We start from the raw sequence: 20,439 nt of genomic DNA on the forward strand, positions 1-20,439 counted from the left end.
CTAGAGGATAAGTCCAGAAAACTTCCCCTAGGCAGCAGAAGAGTTTCTGCTTTTCTGAGGACTTGTTAGGTAAGAGTCAAGATAACTTTGATTTAGCTGAACACCCATGAAAATAGAGACCCAGGGTCATCCATGTATGAAGCAAACTACAATTAAGCTCCTACTATGTGTCAGCCATTAGAAATGAGAAATGAAGACAGCACCTACCCTGTTCTTTTAACTGATAATGTATACAACTGTTTAAAATGGATCTCAGTTTGGAAAATGCATGATCATCATTTGCTGAGAGCAATGGCAGCTTAAACTCAGAGTTGATGAAACTCTGGGTGTGAGTTGTCAGCTCTATAAAATGAAGATATGGAAACTTAGGTAGGCATAAACTGAGGGCAATAAAGCAAGTCATGGAACCAACAGCAGACCTTCCTACAGACACTTTTTTACTGAGAGAGTGATGGCTGCATAAATCTCAACCCAACCACTGACTTAAGAATGACGCGTCCTAAATTCACCCTAAGTATAAAAGCATCATCGTAACCATCACCAAGATGGTTTTACCATTCTCATCAGCTTGACTAAATTTTAGACAGTTTCTTTCTGACTATAAACCCCATCCCACTCCCCAACCTCTTTTGTTTTAGAGTATTTGTTTTTTTTTTTTTAATTTTTATTAACATAGGATGTATTATTTGTTTCAGGGGTACAGGTCCGTTTTTCATCAATCTTATACAATTCACAGCACTCACCATAGCACACACCGTCCCCAGTGTCCATCCCCCAGCCACCCCACCTCTCCCACACCCCTCCCTTCCAGCAACCCTCAGTTTGTTTCCTGAGATTAAGAGTTCCTTATGGTTTGTCTCACTCTCTGGTTTCGTCCCTTTCATTTTTCCTCTCTTCCCCCATGATCCTCTGCCTTTTTTCTCAAATTCCACATATCAGAGAGATGATATAACTGTCTTCCTTTTAAAAATTTGCAATTGTACTATGTAAAGAACCAAGATGCCCTTCAACAGACGAATGAATGGAACGAAGGAAGATGTGGTCCATATACACTATGGAGTATTATGCCTCCATCAGAAAGGACGAATACCCAACTTTTGTAGCAACATGGACGGGACTGGAAGAGATTATGCTGAGTGAAATAAGTCAAGCAGAGAGAGTCAATTATCATCTGGTTTCACTTATTTGTGGAGCATAACAAATATCCTGGAGGACAAGGGGTGTTAGAGAGGAGAAGGGAGTTGGGGTAAATTGGAAGGGGAGGTGAACCATGAGAGACTATGGACTCTGAAAAACAATCTGAGGGGTTTGAAGTGGCGGGGGGTGGGAGGTTGGGGGAGCCAGGTGGTGGGTATTATAGAGGGCATGGATTGCATGGAGCACTGGGTGTGTTGAAAAAATAATGAATACTGTTTTTCTGAAAATAAATAAATTAATTTAATTTAAAAAATTTGCAATTGTAAATTCTTATTTTACTTATTTGATATGTAAATATTCTGGCCTCTAGCCAGTTTTACAACCCAGGAATATTTTTCACAGGGAGCCATGGGTCATTATTTTAAAATGTAATTATTAAGAAAGATAGTACGCTTATCTCCCAGTCTCTGTGGGTAGGTAAGGAGTCTAACCTCCATAAGCATTAATGAACAAACACAGATGGCCTAATCACATTTCACAGGGACCAAGTGCCCCACTAAGCCCTCCCAGTACTTCTCTGTTAGTTCATCACAGTGCTTAAAACTCTTCTCCTTTTTGTTTCCACAGAGTTGAGTTTAATCTTTCTTCCCTATTGCAATAGTCTTGATAACATTCTTCCTTGTTTAACTCTGTTCAGTGTAATTTTTGTTTGGCAACCACTGTATAGAACTTCACAAAATAGTCATGGTAATAACCATGATTAATAAAAAAAATATTTAATACCATTTCTTGACACTATAAACCATAATTCCCAACCAAGGGTAATTTTGCCCAAAGGAATCATTTGGTAAAGTACGGAGACCCTATAGGTTGTCACAGTTAGGAACAGAAGCAGGAAGTTTGCTATTGGCATATAGTGAGTAGAGTTTAGGGGTGCTGTTAAATATTTTAAAACGCACAGGGAGTCCCTCATAACAAAGAATAATTTGCTACAAATGTAAATAATACCTATTTGAGAAATCCTGCTATAAACAATCAGGATCCTAAGAACACTCTTCTAGGTCTCAGCCTGGCCAAAGAAATTAGTCTGTGCCAAAACCCTGCACCAGATTGTTAGACAATAGTTTTTAAAAGTAGCAAAAGTAGACAACTAAGAAATAACTATAAATAGCTCCTAGGGACTCAGAGTGGTTAAGTCATTTGGTTTTGGCTCAGGTTATGGTCTCAGGGTTGTGATATTGAGCCTCTGGTTGGGCTCCATGCTCAGCACAGTGTCTGCTTGAGATTCCCTCTCTCTTACTCCCTCTGCCCCTCCCCTTGCGCTCTCTCTCTCAAATAAATAAATAAAATCTTTAAAAAATAGCTTTGGAAGATAGTATTATTGAGAAACATGAGTAGAACAAATACAATTTAAAGAATATTGAATTATTAAGCTAATACCAAGTGAGTCTGCATTTTGCATTGGGGTAGAACATGATACCCTTGTTGATGGTGTCCAGGTTCTCTACTAACTGTAGCAACATGAACCAGGTATTCAGCTCTCAGGTTCAGTTTTCTCATGGCTATAAAAGAGGAATCAGGGCCCCTCCCTCACACTATTGTTGTAGGATGCAGCGATATGATGCATGCTCATTGCTTAGTATGGTGTCTGACTTAAACTCTCAGTACAATAACGATTTTAAAATTGCAATAAGAAAGGAAAATAGAGGTCCCAGAATTGACTACTTAATAAATAAATGAGGAAATAAGTGACATCTAATTAAGCCCTAAGTTTGTCATTTACTATTTTGAGACCGAGCTAACTCTTCAAACACCATTATTTTTATGAGAGTTGAAGATCCAGATAATCCAATTTGTGGGCTTGCTGAGTCACTCTGGACTCTTAATCACATGAAGGTTATTTCCAAGTAAGAATCTAATTAGATGTTTAATTAGTCTATATAGGCTAATGAACTGCCACTCTGCCACTAAATCCTTTAGAGGTTCATGTCAGCCAGTTTAGAGACACAGTAGTAACTATGATTAATCCGATATAGACTGCCACCACCAATCACTGTCTTGCTGACCAAAGACTAGCCCTCAATTAACCCAAAGCCCCCTAGGAGAAATGTTATGTTTTCAGATGCTCTCCTAACTGGCAAGTTAGCCCAAACAGGTTACTTGATTTCTTTTTCATTTCTCAAAAAGTAGTTATTGTAGCAATAATAAAGAACAAACATATATCTAATTCACTTGTGGCACATTGATTTCATTTTATTTGGCAAGTTGACAATAAAAAAAAATTAAACACCTTCCCTTCTCCCCTTCACACACAGGTAGAAAACCCATACCAGGACAGACTGGCTTTAAATGGTTCTATGTAAATTAATTTTACTTATTTTGTAATGTAAAGTTATAGCCCATCCTCATCAACTGCACTTGGGAGTAAAAGACAGATATTATGTCTCATTTTTGTTTGTCCCACATTTAAACCTTCTATTATTTGTATTTGTCTTATGCATTCTTGGAAATATGCTAAAGATTGTCTGAGTTTCCTCAAGAGCCATATTTTAAATTTAAAAATGCATTGGTAAATGAGAAATAAAAGTATAAAATCCCTAAGTGTCCACTCAATATTACATTACTAAATCAATATATAAAGAATGTTTTTAAACCACCAAACTATAGGAAACTAAGTTTAAAAACAGTGGATATCTTCCCCCAAATTTTCTAAACTAATTTATCCTTTAAATAGACTTGTCAGTTTCAAATTGAATATGACTTGGGTTTCTGAGATCTTGGGAAATGAAGAATATCTTGTTTCATTTTCTAGTCTTACATAAAGCAGAGTTGTATTAAAATTTTCAAATTTCTTCCCTCTTTATGAGTTCCAGAGGGTACATTTTGGTTAGTTCAATATGCTATTCCTACTTTAACTTTCTCATAAGTTCATTTTTCAATTTCATCCTAAAAATTTTAGTCAAATAAAATCTTCAAAGTGCTAGCAATCTCTAATATACTTTTGAAAAGGGAAACATTAAGTATAATTCCAATAAAGTACAGATCAGGACATAATGCTAAGAAGAACTTAAAATAAATTATTAAAAGTGGTACAGAATTACCCTTTACAATAACCTTAACATGGGGGCAAGTGATTTAACATTCTGCCTAAAAGGGAACACGTTTTACCATCTAACAATCATTTATAGACATTATTTAGAAGGACTTCTGTAAATAAGTTAGTACCAGTTGTAGATCCAGAGCTTACAAAAGCCAGCTTGTTAGTTTGGAAAACAATACTGTTGTCTAAGTAAGAAAATGTTTTAACGGTTTCAATCAGTGGCTCTCAACCTTGGTTGCACATTAAAATTACCTCTGGAGCTTTTAAACACTCCAATACCTAGACTACCCCAAGATCAATTAAATAAAAATACCTAGGCTGGGAAGAAGGCATTGGTATTTTTAAACGCTCCCCAGGTTGATTCCAATATTACAGTCCAGGTTAGGAACAGATCCTTTAAAGAAATGGAAAATTTAATAATAGCATAGAGTTAAAGGGAATATATGGATATATTTTCATAACTAAAATCTAATTAGAGTAGAAGGAAGAATTATCTCTCTGTGCTCCCACTCCACAGCTATAACTTTCAGAATGAGGTTTAAAGCCACTATTGGAGTATATTTTTAACCTTTTTGTTTTTCTTTTATTACTCCAGAAAAACATTTAGATAATTTCTTACATGTATATTTAAGTTGATGCAATTTGCTTTGATATGGCCATTTATAATACTCTAAAGTATGAACATAAATATTGTAATTTCAATGGACTCTGACTGAAACAGAAGATTTAGTCACCAGAAGATGCAGGCAACTTTTTTCCTCAAACATAGAACAAAAATATGAAATCTGATATATAAGAATATCATAGTATAACAGAAGAAATAACTTTTGACTCTATAGATTAAATCTTGTAAAAATCACAATGACTAATATATTAACTTATTAAAAAGTAGTTGAGACCCTTTTAGCACCCCACTGGGCCCTGGAGATACAAGTTACCTGAAAGACAGAGCTCCTGCTATCATTGATGGACAGCTGGTTGACCTGTAGGTCAGGCCATAGATTTTTTTATCCCACCTATATAGTCACCATAAACTCAAGATATTGTTAAACATTAGTATTATGTCAACTTCCAAATGAATTACTATTTGCTTATGTTTGTCTGTGTAACAAATTTTCAGATCATCTTGGTTGATATTCAATAACTTTCTTTAGGTCCCATCTTTAAAAAAAAAAAAAACAAAGAACAAGAAAAGGGGTCCCTGGGTGGCTCAGTCAGTTAAGTGGCTGCCTTCAGCTCAGGTCATGGTTTCAGGGTCCTGGGATTGAGCCCTGCATCGGGCTCCCTGCTCAGCAGAGATCCTGCTTCTCCCTCTACTTCTGCCTGCTGCTCTATCTGTTTGTGCTCTCTTTCTGTCAAATAAAAAATATAATAATAAAATCTTTTAAAAATAAATAAAGATGGGATTGGGAGGGAGACAAACCATAAGTGACTCTTAATCTCACAAAACAAACTGAGGGTTGCTGGGGGGAGGGGGTTTGGGAGAAGGGGGTGGGATTATGGACATTGGGGAGGGTAGGTGCTTTGGTGAGTGCTGTGAAGTGTGTAAACCTGGTGATTCACAGACCTGTACCCCTGGGGATAAAAATATATGTTTATAAAAAATAAAAATTAATTTAAAAATAAATAAATAAATAAATGACCAAGAAAAGACTGATAATTTTAAATATTAAAATTATTTAATAGTTAAACTTATGCAAGTTTCTGAAAAAAATATATAGTAGATGACTCTCATATCTCTAACTCTCTCAAATTTGTTTCTTTCTTGCTTTCTTACTGTCTCTCATTTTAATCATCATTACTGTTATTTTGTCAGCTATCTAGGCAGAGTCTCTAATACATAACTTGAAAATATTTCTGAAAACAAAACTAGCATTGGAAAATTATTATTGATCCACTTAGAATTTTTTCAGTTCTTAATTATATTTTCTGTATAAGAGTAATTCGTGCTCATTATACTGTTTTATAAGTACAAGAGAAAATTACTCATAATTCACCATGAGAGCACCTATATTTAATATTTTGACATCTTTACAAGTTTTCTCTCTCAAACTTTTACAGTTAAAGTCATATTGAATCTAAAATTCTATATATTATTCCATTGGTACAGCTTTTTAATTTACATCCTATTTTAAAGATTTAAAAATGTCATTAAGAACTCTTTTTTTTTTTAAAGATTTTATTTATTTATTTGACAGACAGAGATCACAAGTAGGCAGAGAGGCAGGCAGAGAGAGAGAGAGAGAGAGAGAGGGAAGCAGGCTTCCTGCGGAGCAGAGAGCCCGATGCAGGGCTTGATCCCAGGACCCTGAGATCATGACCTGAGCCGAAGGCAGCAGCCCAAACCACTGAGCCACCCAGGCGCCCCCATTAAGAACTCTTTATCAATCTTACTTGAAAGGGTATATGGCTGAAATTGTTAATATTACAGAGTACCTCAAGATCTTCAGAATATTAATTTAATAAGCAAATATTTACACACACTGCTTTATATGTATCAGATACTATTTTAAACACTGAGGACAGAGAAAGAAGAAAGATTCATGCCTTATAGAGTTTATATTCTTTTAAGAAGTAACAGACAACAATAAATAAGCAAATAAATAAATAAAATAATTTCACAGAGTGATTCTCGTTTTAACAGTCATGGGATTCTGACAATAGATAGGGAGCTGGTTAGAGAGGGGAGGTGCTTAGAAAGATACCCATCTCCAAGTAGATAACTTCTACTTGGAGAAGGGTATCTTTAATATCATGATATTAATGATATTAATGATATCTTTAATATCATTAATCAGATTTAATCATATCTTTAATATCATTAAATCTGAGATTTATTGATAAGCAAGAATCAACCATGTTTGAAACTCAAACATATGCAAATGCAAGAGGAATGGAATAAAGCTACCTTACAGGAAATTCTTTGGAACAGATCTTCATGAAGTTACAGGCAAAAAGTGAGCAAGACTTGAAAATGCCCCTTCCTCGCCAGTCCTCATGTTGTTCCCCTTGAATCAGATCTCATTCATTCCTCAGAAGCCACTTAGAAACCAATTACTTTATTACATGTCACCAATTACAAGAGAACTGATAAAGCCAAATTCTTCCCCCAAAATTTCTAAGCAAAGACATAGAACATATGATAGAATTAAACTTTGTGCTATCCTTTATTTTCACTATGAATTATTGACATTTCCCAGGATTATTGACATTTAAAATTTGTGTTGCTATTATTGTTGTTGTCAGTTTTTTTTTTTTAATTTTTTATTTTTGATAAACATATATTTTTATCCCCAGGGGTACAGGTCTGTGAATCAACAGGTTTACACACTTCACAGCACTCACCAAATCACATACCCTCCCCAATGTCCATAATCCCACCCCCTTCTCCCAAACCCCCTCCCCCCGGCAACCCTCAGTTTCTTTTGTGAGATTAAGAGTCACTTATGGTTTGTCTCCCTCCCAATCCCATCTTGTTTCATTTATTCTTCTTCTATCCACTTAAGCCTCCATGTTGTATCACCACTTCGTTGTCAGTTTTGGAGATGAAATGTACTGTCTTGTACAAGTGGTTTAATATTGCAGTAAAGACTTTAGGCTAAGGACGGATTCTAACAGCTAAGACTTTACTAAGGTACTTAAACCAGCCACAATTTCCTTATCCCAATAATAATAATTTGAGTTTTAAACGAGATGGTGCAGAGAACTCAGTCTAGAGCCTGAAAAAACAAGTCTTTAGAGAGGGAGCAAGGTGGGGAGAAGAGACTGAAAGAGATTGGTGGGGGAGAGAGATAGCATATATGTGCATGTGCACATGTGTGCACACTCGCATAACACCTTGAGATTATTTTAAATATTGTGTGCATAAATATCTTACTAGTAGCAAAACCAAGGCTTAATTTAGTTTGCCTTCAATGGCCTCCTGAAAGTGCATTGCTTAGAAGACTGAATGTGTTCTGCTGACAGAGAAGAACAATCCACCAATGTTTACATGGATGGATTATATAATGTGGGATTTGGGGAATTTAAAATCCCAAACTCCACTAACTCTTGGTCACAGATGTGATGCTAAGTTTCAAACAATCACATTGTGGCATGAAAAAGAAATGCTAAGGTCTTCCTAATTTTTCTCATCTTTTCCTGTTATTCTCAAAGTTCTTACCAGGTGAGAACTCCCTCCACACTAACACAACTATTTTCAGGGACACTGTCTGAGGACCAGCACTACATATTTGGAATAGAACTCCAAAAGGCAGTGAGATGACACCCAAGGAAGGGAAGGAATTTAGAAAGAAACGAATAAAGTAGCTTACACATTGTCTTCCTCAGAAGCCCAGCAACCCTCAATTTAAGAGTTACCTCATAGTAAGGGAAAGAGGGCTAATCATGTGAGCTTGAACCAGAACACTCCATTTTCCTGTTATATATACATATATAAGGACATGATGACCAAAGGGTTCCATACCTGATCAAAAAACCTTGAAAACCTCTGAGCCAGTAAAGCTCTTTGTAAACTGTAGTGTGATTTGCAAATGCTAGTTGCTAATATTATTACTGCTGTTTCTTGGTTCCTATGACAATTTAAATGCTTTTTTTATTGGGAAATTGTTTAATTAGATAATAAATCTCAAGAAGAGGCATTGTTCCAAGTTAAAGATTTATTTTTGTCTCCACCATTCTGTGCCATAAGCCCATTTAAAATGCTTCCTAAAGGGATTCATTTAATGGAGGAAGCTGAAGCATTTGACTAAACTTTTCCATCACAAATTTAATTCACATAGGATCAACCCAGTTAGTCATCTAGAGTAAAGATATTCACCACACTTCCTGGTTGTTATGAGAATATCCAGGAAAATATTTCCTGCCTCCCTCAGTTAGAAATGAGGCCCTTAAGGATCTCCATTCAATTACTTCAACCTACATATTTAATGCCAGGTTATAGACAAATGCTAAAGAATATCGAAAAATAGTAACAACAGGAATCCAAGTTAACTCAATACTCATTATTTGTCCTAGAAACGAACAATACAAATATAGAATAGTGTGTAGGACTTAAGTCAATAATAATAGCAAAGCCATATAATGCTTGCTATATGCAAAGCAGTGGTCTATATGCTTTATAAATATTAATTCATTTATTCCTTACAACAACCTATGGACTTAACACCATGATTATCTTCTTTAAAGATGAAGCCTAGGGAGAATAACTCACCTACCAGAAGTCAGTGTTGGAGCTAGGATTCAAACCTAGGCGATCAGTCTAGAGATGATCATATATTGTTTTAATTTTTAGTTTCAGAGGGTTTGAGAATTAGAAAGTATATTTTTATCTGAATTTTTCCAATTATAAGTATGCTTTAATGTTTGATGTCTTCCTTTTGCCCCTCTGAATCCATAACCCACATTTTTCTGTCTTGCTCTGTGCTTCAGAGTCTGACCTATATGAGTAACATTGATAGGCTTCCAGCTGGGTTTAGTACTGGAGATTGGAGGTCAACAGGAGTATGAGGACAACATATTTATTTTCCTGGTTCCTCCTAGTCAGGTCACTACTGGTCAGCTGCATCCCTCTTTTGAAACCACAACACTTCAAATGACTCACTTCACTCTGGATTCTGCTACCTCTCCCTTCCTCTGCCCCTAAAAACCTGAAGATAACAATAGTTCTCTGTTACTACAGTTGCTAGGGCACTGAACCATATTTGTTATTTTCTCTAAATACTGAACACATCTTTGTAAATAGGCTTGTTGTTAAACTTTCGTCAAATCAGGAATCTGAGCATTCATCTTTTCATCTAGTTTATATATGACTGGACAAAAAGATAAATGCAGTATAACCCTCACTATCCCCATTTTCTAAGTTCTGCACAAAAGACTCAGGAAATAAATTCTAGAGTTATCCAAAGAGAGCTCCATTACTCCTACTACAAGTCTATATAAAAATTATTTGCCAATTTTTTTTTTGATTTTTATAAGAGGCCAGGAATTGGGGTCTACAAATAGAACACATTTTAATTCCAATAACAGTCATAGGGTCTGTAAAATATCCTGAATGTCAAGCAGGAAGGCAGTAGCAGACCTATTCAATTTGGATGTTGATCTCTTTGAGGTGGATGACCTTATTGAAACCTTGACTCAGGTGTCATAAATCAGGTACTTAGCCTAATTAAGTATAAAAATATCTGATGCTATGCAACTGATAAAACTGGATGTTGACTTCCTGGAATCAGATAGTAAAATACATCCAGGAAATGTAATCCCATGGTACAGAAAGATACCAGGTGCATCCCTGTTTCCCCTTCAAACTAATTAGCCATTCATCAGAAACAATGTATGTCTATGAATATATCTTGGTCTCAAAAAAAGACTAAACATCTGAACTGACCTTAACACCTCTTATTCAAAACATCTCAAGTTGATCTTGTCATTTACTTTGACAGCTCACCTTGTGAGAGTAGAGATTATTTCCAGTGAAAGGATGTAAGAACAACATGCTGAGCCATAATTCCAAAACTATGGTTACCCTCCTTTTCTTCTCCTTTGATCCACCTTTATAGTGCTCATAACTCTTCACTGCTCCACTCCTGGTTTTCATGTTGAAGGTCTAGCTTTACAGCTATGATTCAGCTGCTTGGCTAGAACGATGCATTTCTTTTCACTATGACTTGATGTTTGCAAAGTTAAAGTGTGTGGAGGTAAATGACACACTGTCTTTGCTTACAAACCTCATTGTTTCATCATCAACATGTGTCACAAGAGTCTTAAAACATATGATCATGTACATCTACCAGTGGAATAGATACAAGTTGACATCTCTCTGAATTACAGTTTCATAGAGCAATGGTTGGAGGTGGATGCATAATATTGATCCATTTCAGCAATAAGTATCTGGGGAATCTCTTGGGGGTACTTCTGAACTGGCAAGGAACAATGATTATGACCAAATGTTAAAAGACAAGAACCCTGGGCCCTGCTTTTCTAATTCTAGCTCTGTCACCTTCTTGATGTATGGCACTAGAGCTACCCCACCACAAAATGACACCTTTCTATATGACCTAGACTTCAAAGTTATTGGTATGAACAAAAATGATTTATTTGTATAGATGGCAATAGCAAAACCTCTGTGCTACTTCACCTTGCAAAAATCAGTCAGAAATTATTTTCAGTGATTGAGATACTCATTGTCCTGAAACAAAGACAAGGTACAGTGTTTCATTCAAATTATACATGTTTTTTTTTTCCTCCTTTCCTTTAGTAGCCAACTTCTAAGGTAGTCTCCTCCAATAACCATCATTTTCTGATATTCACACACTTACATAGATAGTTCTCTCCCACATTGGATACCTGTATATCCAATATGATATTGATTTCCAAGGTTAGTTCATCAAAGCCATTTGACCTCTTCCTTGTTCCTGTATCATTCACTCTAAGAGAAACCAGCTGCAGTGTAAGAGCATATTCAAAGGGATAGTCCAAATAATGAGGAACTGAGGTAACCTACTGAAAGTCAGCACCACCTGCCGGTCATATAATTAAGCCATCATGGAAGCAGATCTTCACATCCCAGTCAAGCCTTCAGATGAATGCAGCATCTTGACTGCTACCTCATGAAAGATCCCAAGCCGGAATCACACAGCTAAGATACTCCTAAACTTTAGATCCACAGAAACTGTATAAGATAATAAATGTTTGCTGCTATAAATCACAAAGATTTGTGGGGGGGGGGGAGGTGATTTGCTATGTAGTAATAAATAACTAAAATACTATTCATTCTGATTTTCTTTTATACAAGGTTTACCTTTCCACCAAACCTGACACTACTCACCTATTTTTCAAGCAAGACCTTCTTATTGGTATGGCAAAATAGTGAGGAGCAACAGGAAGGCATGATCACTTTGACAATGACACAATGTTAGTGAATTAATACTCTAAGATATATATGTCCATAGTTACATCTGTTCAATGAAAGTCAAACTGAAAAATGTCCTCATCCAAGAAATTGTTTACAAAAATAAATACTACATGCTTATCTTCATAATGTATACGTAACTCTAATTTACGTAGATAATTTCATTGTCTTATAATAGCCTAAGTGGAATACTGGTGATGTCATTTTATTACCCAGACAGTTATAAGTAGTGAGTTAATGTTCTGTCATTAACCCCTGTTAACTGCCAGAATCGAGTCATTTTATTTCAACATATAGTGAAATAAGTTAGTTAGGCAATTAAGAGGAGCATCTGGCTAAAATACTGCAAAGGTCTTCCAGTGCTCTTAAATAAAATATGAGTTTCTTTACTGGCAGAAAAATTTCAAATAATTATTAATTGTAACTTTATTTTTGATTCATAATAACATTATACAAAGGGTGCTGAAGCACCTAAAGCAGATAATGTATCATTCTTCCCTACCTGCCTTCTACTCTGTATAAAATCAATTTATCATTAACATTTCAGTTCAGTATTAAAAGGTAATACAATAGAGAAGCTATACCTTTACTATTTATATCACTATACTTCCCTGACTAAAATAACAAAACAGATGAAAAATCACATCTCTGAAATCTTTTAGGTGCCTGTATAATTTTTTAGTAAAACTATTTAAAAAGCTGTTTTCAGCATTAGATTCCAACATAAGAATAAGTTTGAAAACACAGATTACTTTCTTAGCATTAATGTGAATTTCTCATAGGAATGTCAAAATTCTAAATTAACCTGAATAATATGAACAGACATTTCTGCAAAGAAGACATCCAGATGGCCAACAGACACATGAAAAAGTGCTCCATATCACTCGGCATCAGGGAAATACAAATCAAAACCACAATGCGATATCACCTCACACCAGTCAGAATGACTAAAATCAACAAGTCAGGAAATGACAGATGCTGGCGAGGATGCGGAGAAAGGGGAACCCTCCTACACTGTTGGTGGGAATGCAAGCTGGTGCAACCTCTCTGGAAAACAGCATGGAGGTTCCTCAAAATGTTGAAAATAGAACTTCCCTATGACCCAGCAATTGCACTACTGGGTATTTACCCTAAAGATACAAACGTAGTGATCCAAAGGGGCACGTGCACTCGAATGTTTATAGCAGCAATGTCCACAATAGCCAAACTATGGAAAGAACCTAGATGTCCATCAACAGATGAATGGATGAAGAAGATGTGGTATATATACACAATGGAATACTATGCAGCCATCAAAAGAAATGAAATCTTGACATTTGCGACAACATGGATGGAACTAGAGCGTATCATGCTTAGCGAAATAAGTCAAGCGGAGAAAGACAACTATCATATGATCTCCCTGATATGAGGAAGTGGTGATGCAACATGGGGGCTTAAGTGGGTACGAGAAGAATAAATGAAAGAAGATGGGATTGGGAGGGAGACAAACCATAAATGACTCTTAATCTCACAAAACAAACTGAGGGTTGCTGGGGGGAGGGGGTTTGGGAGAAGGGGGTGGGATTATGGACATTGGGGAGGGTATGTGTTTTGGTGAGTTCTGTGAAGTGTGTAAACCTGGTGATTCACAGACCTGTACCCCTGGGGATAAAAATATATGTTTATAAAAAAATAAAAAAATATATTAAAAGTATTGAATTATATTTCACAAGATTTTATCATATACAAATTTAGTTTCTGCAAAGCGCAGAAATTTTCTCTTATGTAAGTCCCAAAATGATTATTAAAGAGCTGTGGAAATTATAATAAAATAAAAAATTCAAAAAGAATGAGATTCAAATGTTTTATCTTTAAGCAAATAGACACAAAATTTCACCAAATATAAAATGGTATAAATGGTAGAAGTTATGAAACGAGAATCACAGAGTGCTTTTCTGAAACACTCAAATGGACAAGGGTTAACTTATTAACCCCTGTACTGGATTACATATCTACTTTAAAATTTTGATATTTCCATCAAACATCTGCATTTAATATATTGTAAATTGTCAAAAGGTAGTAATGAGGGAAATTTCTTTCTGATACTAAGTTTGGCTAACAGTGTTTTAGGTGTGGACAATGAAAAATAAAATGTAAGTCAATAAATTTTTGCTTAATCAATTTTATTAATTGTTGTGTCAAATTATACCCTTATAAACCAAAGAGATATACCTACTATTTATAAATCTTCATATGAATTAATTATTTAATAAAATTGTGAAAGGATTTATACTCAATATAATTTCAAAAGGGTTGAGTTCTTTGAGAAATCATTTGTCATTTAATTCTGGGAAATCATTTAATTCTGGGAAATCTTGTGCACTGGATTGTATGAGACTTCTTATATGTTAGGAAGCAATAATTTCTCTTTAGATATTTCACAATACTTGTTGGATGAGGTGAATGAATAAATGAAGAAAAGAAGTTTCCAGCAACTAGTTCTGGCAATGTTTTGTCATCATTATATTCCATTTGTTTGAAAAATACTGTTAACCCTTGTATTGATCTTTGTGTTCTTGAGTTTTGCTTTTTTATTTCCATATAAAATTATACACAATGATTGCTTTCACTAATTTCTCCCCAAAACCTACACTGAGTATAATGGTTCTCAGAAAAATCAAACAAGCTATCAAAGTATTTATTACATTTATGTCCATTACATGCCTAGTTATAAGGAGTAAGACAGGTACTAATTCGAGGAGATGGAGAATATAACCATAGAAACCAAGTTAAATTATATGAAACAATTAGAGAAAGTTAAGAGCTGTGATGTATAACAGCATTTCCCAAAAGATCCTTGAGATGTTAATAGATGTTTTATTAAAAAAAAAAAAAAACTTCTATGGTCAAATAAATTTGGGAATTATTTAATTAGACATTATCCTCTTGGCAATTCACAGTGCCATTAGCATACTAATGACTGAAAAGTTTTGCAGCAAAGAAAATGGTTGCATTTTGACTAAGCCAGAATATTCAAAATCTTTCACCATGGAGGACTTCATTAAAATGTCCCCTTTTGATCACAAAAATTTTATAAATGAAGAGAAAAAATAACACAAGTGTTTGCCACATTAATTTAACAAGCATTTAACATTTTGCCATATTTGGTTCAGATTTTTTCATCCAAATAATAATCAAAAGATTCCTTACACAAGGCCAACCCCCATCCCATTTTCCTTCGTCTTCCACATCCCAAAATTGGTATATATTATTCTTGATCATATATTTTACTTTAACTTGTATGTTTGGATTCACAAATAATATATAGGATTCCTGTGTGTTTTAAGTTTTTAAAAACTATCATTTTCATACACATTGCAATTTACTAATTGTACTCAACATTATGTATATGAGACAGATTATGATAATATATATGGATTTGGTTTATCTGTTTTAACTGAGGAATTATGTTCTTTGTATAAATAGACCACAAAAATTAATTATCCAATAACCTATTAGGAAAATGTGGATTGGGGGAGGGGTGCTTTAGTCAGTTAAGTGACTGCCTTGGGGTCACATCATGATCTCAGGGTCCTGAGACGGGGCCCTTCTCCTGCTCAGCAGGAAGTCTTCTTCTCCCTTACCCTCTGTCTGTCGCCCTCGCTCGTTCTCTCTCTCTAATAAATAAATTAAATATTAAAGAAAGAACATATGGCTTGTTCTCAATGTTTTCCTATTCTTAAGAATGTTGTGATAAATGTCCTTGCACGTAAATCTTTGTGTGTCTGTTGAAGAGATGTTTCAGAGTATTTACCTAGAAGTAGAATGAATAAGTCATAGATACCCACATTATCAATGCTAGTAGATATTTCAAACTTCTCTCCAAAGTAATTAAACAAGTCACACACCAGCACACCACAGGAATTCCCAGGGATTCACATCTCTGCAAATGTTCAGACATACTAATCTGATGTGTATGGACTTATATAATGCTGATATACAACATTAATTTCCCTTATTATTTTTGGATCCTGAACATATTTTCATAAACATATTGGCCACCTGGTTTCCCTCTTCTGTGAATCATGAAAATTTAACAGTTACTTATATATTTCCCTAACTAATCCTTCACTGTTCAAATTCACTACAAATAACTTACCTGGTTTATGGTTCAACTTTCATTTTTTAATTTTTTTTAATATTTCAACAGGTGTTCATATTTACCACTCATGTGACATTTGTACCTTGGCATCTTATGTCTTATTTTAAAAATTTCAGTTTTATTTTTCACATTGAGGATTTTATTCCATCTTCTATTTATTTGTGTATTATGTCATACAAGCATTTAATTGCCCAAGTGACATTTCTTGATTAATCTATCCTTTCTGTACTGAATGCTAATGCCACCTCATACATACTAAGTCTTTGTAATATAAAGGAGATCACTAGTAGCTGAGAGAAGGGAGAGGGTTCACTATTACACTGACCCAATCATGCATGGGGACTGCATGAAAGAGGTGGCCTTCAGGCAGGGTCTGAACACAAAATGGACATAAAGACATGGGTTTTGGTGTCAGACAAATGTTCATTTATATCCTTTCTGTAATCCTCACTGCAAGTGAATTAATCTTGCTTCAAATAAAATTAATCTTGCTGCAAATGAATTTTTTACCTTGTAAGTGGGGATCATACAAATGATCTAGTACCATTATCTAGTGAGATAATATATTTTAAAATGGTTACTATATAGTCTTGCGTATAGCAGGTGTTCAAAGTGGTTAGTTGTAGTCATTGTAGTTCCTACTATGGCTAGCCTTAGTGATAGGAATGGTAGTAAGATCTAATTAGATCAAGTTCTGTCAGTTCGAAAAGCTAAAACAGATCTGAAGGACATTCTTAGGAAAGCAGAGACAGCACTGGGGAACTGTCTGATTGTAAGGTAAGAACTGGAGATGCCTCTAGGCTGCAGTTTGGAGGACAAGATGTAAGAGGAATTGGAGATACTAGTTTAGGATTGATGGTCTCAAAGGGCGGTTCCAATAGCAGCAATATCTGAAAACTTGTTAGAAATGCTAATTCAAGACCCCAGACTCACTGACTCAGATACTCTGACCAACATGTGACCCACTAATGGCAACTGATTTTAACAACCCCCACCCGGCTGAATGGATTCTGATGATGTTCAAGTTTGAGGCCCACTGGTTGGGAATACAATGAGTAAGAGCTGGTGCTGAGAAACCATCGTGAACACGAAGCATGAAGAAATTTCTGAGCTGCAGATATGGATTTCTCACTTAAAGAGTGAAACTCTCCTTTTCTAATACCTTTGCTTGCTTCTAGTTATTGGTTTTATTGTACTGAATGGCTTCCCAATCTAAGCATCATCTCCCAGCATTCAAGTTCTCCTTGCTGTCTACCTACTGAGCAAAGCAATGCCAACTTTGCAATTCTTAATCACTCTGTCCTTCCCACAATTTCTCTCATGCATCCTTCCCCTATTTTCAGCTTGGAGGCTCCAACAGGGAGAGGAATTTGTCTGGCACAATTTCATTGAACATTAAATACCATGTGTACTGACAGAGCTTTGTAAATAATAATTGAGGGTAATAACAGCCTAGAACCCAGATTTTATTAGCATTAAATATTAAATATAAAATGGTTATCCTGGCCATTAAATAAAATGCTTATCTATCTATCATCTATCTATCTATCTAATCATCTATCTACCCTTCTCTGACCCCTGAAAGATAAAAGTCAGTAAAGAACATGCTGTATCTGTACCATTTAAGAACACTTTTATTTTAAAACTTATTTCATCTTGAAATCAATAGGTTTAAGCATGAAAAAGAGATGAGCAGTAGTCACAGAAAATATTCACCTGTTTTTGGATTTTTCATTATGTTTTTAGGGAGTTTTATCAACTCTTTGGTAGAAATCAAGGTGGAGAAATAATGAGAGATTTCAGTTTAACAGTATATCAGAGGTCTGGCTAGAGTATTAGTTTTGGCCATGATGTGCCAATCAACTATAAAAGATCAGCTCAGCCTCAGTGACAAGCAGACATCTGAGATAAGTTCATCTACCATGACATGCTCTAGAGTAGGATGCATACAGGAATAGCACCTGCATTTTACACTAGTGCTGCCTTGTAACATCTTGGGGTCCATGTTTAATTTTAAAAAAATGCAATTTTTAGGAACTTGAAACATGTTACCCCATCATTTAAAAATAAAAGCTAATCCTGGTGTGTTTCTTATTATGTTTTTTCTTTTACTTTATAATCTGTATATCAATGCATGTATACATGTGAACTTAGATCTATAAAATGTATAGGATAGCATGTAAAAAGTAGGCCAATAAAATATATCTTGTATTATCACTTTATATAACATGTTTAATAGTATATACAAAATTAACCTACAGTGAAAAAGCTTTAACTTTTTAAAAACATTTTGAATAATTGAATACTGCTGTCTTTGTGATGTGAAACCATGATTCCTCACAATGAAATCAATATACTTTGGTCTTTAATTTATTGACAAACATGACCTGAAGTTTGAAAGCAAGTTCTAGGGTTCAAAATGCCTGTTAATATTGTTACCCTGAATGTGAATGGGCTAAATGCCCCTGTCAAAAGACGCAGGGTATCAGAATGGATAAAAAAACAAAACCCATCTATATGTTGCCTCCAAGAAACACATTTTAAGCCCGAAGACACCTCCAGATTTAAAGTGAGGGGGTGGAAAAGAATTTACCATGCTAATGGACATCAGAAGAAAGCAGGAGTGGCAATCCTTATATCAGATCAATTAGATTTTAAGCCAAAGACTATAATAAGAGATGAGGAAGGACACTATATCATACTCAAAGGGTCTGTCCAACAAGAAGATTTAACAATTTTAAATATCTATGCCCCCAATGTGGGAGCAGCAAACTATATAAACCAATTAATAACAAAATCAAAGAAACACATCAACAATAATACAATGATAGTAGGGGACTTTAACACTCCCCTCACTGAAATGGACAGGTCATCCAAGCAAAAGATCAGCAAGGAAATAAAGGCCTTAAATGACACACTGGACCAGATGGACATCACAGATATATTCAGAATATTTCATCCCAAAGCAACAGAATACACATTCTTCTCTAGTGCACATGGAACATTCTCCAGAATAGATCACATCCTCGGTCCTAAATCAGGACTCAACCGGTATCAAAAGATTGGGATCATTCCCTGCATATTTTCAGACCACAATGCTCTAAAGCTAGAACTCAACCACAAAAGGAAGTTTGGAAAGAACCCAAATACATGGAGACTAAACAGTATCCTTCTAAAGAATGAATGGGTCAACCGGGAAATTAAAGAAGAATTGAAAAAAATCATGGAAACAAATGATAATGAAAACACAACGGTTCAAAATCTGTGGGACACAACAAAGGCAGCCCTGAGAGGAAAATATATAGCGGTACAAGCCTTTCTCAAGAAACAAGAAAGGTCTCAGGTACACAACCTAACCCTACACCTAAAGGAGCTGGAGAAAGAACAAGAAAGAAACCCTAAGCCCAGCAGGAGAAGAGAAATCATAAAGATCAGAGCAGAAATCAATGAAATAGAAACCAAAAAAACAATAGAACAAATCAACGAAACTAGGAGCTGGTTCTTTGAAAGAATTAATAAAATTGATAAACCCCTGGCCCCACTTATCAAAAAGAAAAGAGAAAGGACCCAAATAAATAAAATCATGAATGAAAGAGGAGAGATCACAACTAACACCAAAGAAATACAAACTATTATAAGAACATACTATGAGCAACTCTACGGCAATAAATTTGACAATCTGGAAGAAATGGATGCATTCCTAGAAACATATAAACTACCACAACTGAACCAGGAAGAAATAGAAAGCCTGAACAGACCCATAACCAGTAAGGAGATTGAAACAGTCATTAAAAATCTCCAAACAAACAAAAGCCCAGGGCCAGACGGCTTCCCGGGGGAATTCTACCAAACATTTAAAGAAGAACTAATTCCTATTCTCCTGAAACTGTTCCAAAAAATAGAAATGGAAGGAAAACTTCCAAACTCATTTTATGAGGCCAGCATCACCTTGATCCCAAAACCAGACAAGGATCCCACCAAAAAAGAGAGTTATAGACCGATATCCTTGATGAACACAGATGCGAAAATACTCAACAAAATACTAGCCAATAGGATTCAACAGTACATTAAAAAGATTATTCACCACGACCAAGTGGGATTTATTCCAGGGCTGCAAGGTTGGTTCAACATCCGCAAATCAGTCAATGTGAT

At 35.3% G+C, this 20,439-nt stretch overlaps 1 protein-coding gene across 5 annotated transcripts in view; it reads right to left on the reverse strand.

Annotated features, from left to right (window-relative positions):
- The window catches only part of INPP4B (inositol polyphosphate-4-phosphatase type II B), an 822,310-nt gene that overhangs the window by 459,589 nt on the left and 342,282 nt on the right, over window positions 1-20,439 (reverse strand). The gene's annotated exons all lie outside the window — the stretch shown is intronic.

The sequence above is a fragment of the Mustela nigripes genome, chromosome 1, assembly GCF_022355385.1.
Source record: "Mustela nigripes isolate SB6536 chromosome 1, MUSNIG.SB6536, whole genome shotgun sequence".
In the NCBI taxonomy this organism is placed as follows: Eukaryota; Metazoa; Chordata; class Mammalia; order Carnivora; family Mustelidae; genus Mustela; species Mustela nigripes.